General features: G+C 36.8%; 1 long non-coding RNA gene across 1 annotated transcript; it reads right to left on the reverse strand.

The window, feature by feature from the left end:
* Positions 1 to 1,800: 1,800 nt before the first annotated feature.
* On the reverse strand, positions 1,801 to 3,446 carry LOC113226976. Its single transcript, XR_003310161.1, has 3 exons — positions 3,421 to 3,446; positions 3,098 to 3,221; positions 1,801 to 2,285 (listed from the first exon to the last, which is right to left on the reverse strand). It is a non-coding gene; the product is annotated as an uncharacterized LOC113226976 (long non-coding RNA).
* Positions 3,447 to 4,205: the final 759 nt, after the last annotated feature.

Genomic DNA, 4,205 nt, shown 5'->3' on the forward strand with positions numbered 1-4,205 from the left:
AACTTATAATAAAATACCAGAGCATAACAAAGATCGAAAACAGTATACAAAAGCTTGTATTCGTTGCAGGAGTTTTTAAAATAAAATGGTTTTATATATTTAATAACAGCAATAAATTATCGGTCGGTTCGAATCCGACCGGATCGAAGGAATTTTTTCTGAGTGTTCGATCTTTGTATTAATGATTACAACAAACTAGTGGAGTAATTTCACAAAAAATAATTGAATATCAATTCAATAAAAATTTAAAATACAGTGATTAGCGACATCTCTCGCCAGGACTAGTAGCTGTAAAGGTACTAACTGAGTAATAAATCTTTCATAGATTTCTCATAGATGGCGCTACGACTAAAAAGTCGTTGAAAAACCAATTACAAAGACACGACGCAAGCACATAGAAAAATTCGTTGGGTCCGTTGGTTCGTTCCGTGGCTTAGTTGGTGTAGCGTCTGGCACGGTATGCAAGAAGACGTCGGTTCGAATCCGACCGGATCGAAGGATTTTTTTCTGAGTGTTCGATTTTTGTATTAATGATTACAGCAATAAATTAATTAAAAATACGAATACATAAATAAATGTTAATAATAATGGATATGATAATGTAAAATGAATAGCCCCCTTTACACAGTCACTCTACCGCGCGTGACCAGAAGCGTACAAGATTGCGCGCTGGAAAGTTGCACGCGCAATCGTACGCGATTGCCGGTTTGAATTTTTTTAAGCCAACATTCGTTCGCGCGTCATTGCTCGTGTTCATTTTGTTACAACAAAAAGAGCGTCCGTGTAAAGGATAATAGACCGCTTGAAATCGGCGTGTGTTGGAGTGCGCAATTGCACGCGCGACTGATAAGCGGTAGCGCGGTCTTTCCCTTTTCCTTTCAAAGTCTTTACTTTACACGCACGCTCAATTGCGCATAATTGCTATATCACGCGCGATAGAGTGTCTGTGCAAGCCCGCTAATGTCTAGTTTTAGTTTTGGTTTGAGTTTGACCAGGGTTAATGTTTAGGTACAGAACATTTTTAAATGTACAGTATTATCAAGTGACATGATTGCAATAAATAAACGAATTAACAACAACAACAACAACGCACACACTCGACGTAGCATATCACTAGGGAAACCCTGTGTCGTGGGTGCCATGGACACACACATAGACAACCACAAATTACAGCCAAACTCACAAGAGAAATAAATGTAGGCCATACAAATATTTCTCCCGGCCCGGGAATCGAACCTGGGACCTCTGCGTGGCAGACGGCGTAGTAACCATTCGGCCTTGAAGGCAGTTACACGGTAGATACGTGTCCGCTGCGCGTTTTAGTGTGGCAGTATTCACATGAACTTGTACATTACAAAAATTCCCGCGCCCGGAACGCTTCCGCGGCCGCCTCTGTGTGGCCTGAGCATAACAGCAACGTATCCAGACTAGACACGGCAGTGACCAGACAACTTTGAAATATTTGATTGTATTTGCAACTAATGCCTTGGTATCTACATCGTTCCTACTACGAACAATTGCTACCTCCAAAATCTACTGTACAATTTTCTAACGATATTTAATTAATTTTAGCGGGCAAATTCAAATTTAAACCATTGTTTGATATTTTGACCACGGTTTCCAAAAACTCAACATTAGTAAGATTTTTTACACGAGGATAACCCTCAAAGCCTAAAAATTTATTTTACTAAGTAATAAGCTAATAAGTCTTCGTTGTTTCCTAAATTTGTGAAAATATAACAAGCTCGCCGTGCCACAAAACTTTTGGTAAAAGATAATAAAGAAAACCACACTTATCTAGTTGCAACTTTGTATTTAAAGCGAAATGACAAATAAATATTGTGTTTTATAACAACGGCAATGTTTTTGAAAACGGTTCATCCAAAAGTGGACAGAGAGTTTGTATGCTTTAATTTGTGATCTCACGTATGTACATATTGAAAATGAAATGTTGACATGAATGTATAGTGAGCTTTTTTACTCGTATGTTATAATTTTATTGTGCGTGCTGCGCACATACACGTGCACTAAATTCATGAATCAGGAGGCAAACATATTAGCTGTTATTCCAAATCTACATACAGTATTGATTAGGGCTCAACGGTCTAATAAACGACGTACGGGAACGGGAAGTTACTCCTTGGGAACGGGAAGTTGCTTTCTGGAAACGGGAAGTTACTCCTTGGGAACGGGAAGTTGTTGTCTGGAAACGGGAAGTTACTCCTTGGGAACGGAAACGGGAAGTTCGAGTTCGGTGATGGTGACGGAAGAGCGTTGATAACGACCTGTAAACAAAATAATAATCTCAGCACGGAGTACTAAAAAAACCGACCTCAAAGTTCATTACGTCTATTTGCTAAGTTTTATTGAAATATCCTTAAATTCGCCACGAAGCAGGACTTCACACTGGAGATAATAAAAAGCGGTTCTTACTACTCAAAGTATATTGAGAGAAAAATGCCTTGAATTGGAGAACTAGCAAAATCAACCATTAAAATAATTGCTCCTTAGTAAAATTTAGGCGCTATTTATAAAAAAGGAATCTTCATGCGTGAACAGCCACCCTCGGAAGTGGATGATTTTCTTCAAAATGGGACCACTATGGAAGTACCCCTTTCCAACAAAAAAAGAATCATGAAAACCGGAGTTATCGCGTAACATACATACAAAAAAAACACAGTCGAATTGAGAACCTCCTCCTTTTTTAAAGTCGGTTAACAAAAATTAGTATTCCGTATCCTCGTTTATAAGCATTAAAATAATACTTCAAAACAAGCTTAATAACCTTCGTAGATCATAACGGAAATACGTCAGTTTTGTATTATAAGTATGCTCACAATGTACGAGTATATGTCATTTTGCGTGGCGATACTGTAGATGGTGCCAAGTAAATGTATCGACCACTGTTCTGTTATTCTATGACACAAATTAGTTGAGCTATTGAGAGTCTCACCCCTCAACTAGTTTTGTCGACATTTACGTCCGGAGTATAAAACGAATATACAGTGCAAAATTCAAGTCACGTATTATTATATTTTTAAACAAAGGACAGAATATCCATTGCACCTACTAAAATAAATAAATCTAAATTACTTACGCTAGCGACGATACTAACGAAGAATATCAATTGAACACGTTGAAGAGTTCTTATCTGCCCCATGGTTGCTGAATAATGTATTCGATCGATCATCGTGCCTCATTTTATACTCTTACAGATCTAACTGTGAGCAATCGATCCCGTTATGCCAACATAAACACATAACTCAATGAAATACGACAACATGAAAATAAGAATATTTATTAAATCTCTTATCTGGAATTGATTCTGATATGGTGGAAAATAACTGTTGTGAATGCGACGTGTTCGTGTAATAGAGCACTTCCGAATGTCCTGTATAGCTATAGACCTGAGAATATTACACTCAAAGGAATATCGCTATCCCCTTTGTCATAGACACACAATATACCACCACAAACGATTGCTCCTTGCCGCCTTAAAATAATAAGTTTCGGCATATGTGGGAAGGCCATAAGATGTGGCAAAATATAAGTGACAACTCATTACCACCGCAGTCGTGATCGCAGACGCAGCTAGAAGTGTATCGCTTTTAAATTTCGGTTGTTTGTATTTCACCAAAAAACGTAGCTTACGTTGCATTTAGTACATCAATGTTATAATATCTCTGTCATGCCTTTTTCATTTGTAATGTAACTATATCATATAAAAGTAAATCATATATTATATAGGAAATGAAACAGTTTCTTTTTGGATCCCAATGGAGTATGTTTGTTTTTCAAACAAACCAACGTTTCGGGCTCTTTATAGGTGGGATGATGTTATTTGGTAATTAACTATTGTTGTACATTTTGAAGAACAAGGATAACGACAAGAAATTGTGTATAATATAGCTAATAGCTATCTTTGTTATTTAACCATCGCCGTAAAAATGAAAAAATCAGATTTTTTAACTTTCCGTTTTCACATGTTTTACAATAAATTAGTTATTAATTACGTTTCTCTAATTACTCTAGTGTCTCGAACTGTATTAAAAATGTTCTAGATGCCGTTTATCTAATAACTCATATATCAGTTCGTCTGTTTTTGTAATTTCTTTTCATCTCGTTTGTCAAATTTTAGTTTGATATAATGACTGTGCAGAACTGTCAAAATGCGAAGTAGAGAGACGACGATGAAAAAATTGCAA

Source organism: Hyposmocoma kahamanoa, unplaced genomic scaffold, assembly GCF_003589595.1.
Source record: "Hyposmocoma kahamanoa isolate Upper Pololo Valley unplaced genomic scaffold, ASM358959v1 202, whole genome shotgun sequence".
In the NCBI taxonomy this organism is placed as follows: domain Eukaryota; kingdom Metazoa; phylum Arthropoda; class Insecta; order Lepidoptera; family Cosmopterigidae; genus Hyposmocoma; species Hyposmocoma kahamanoa.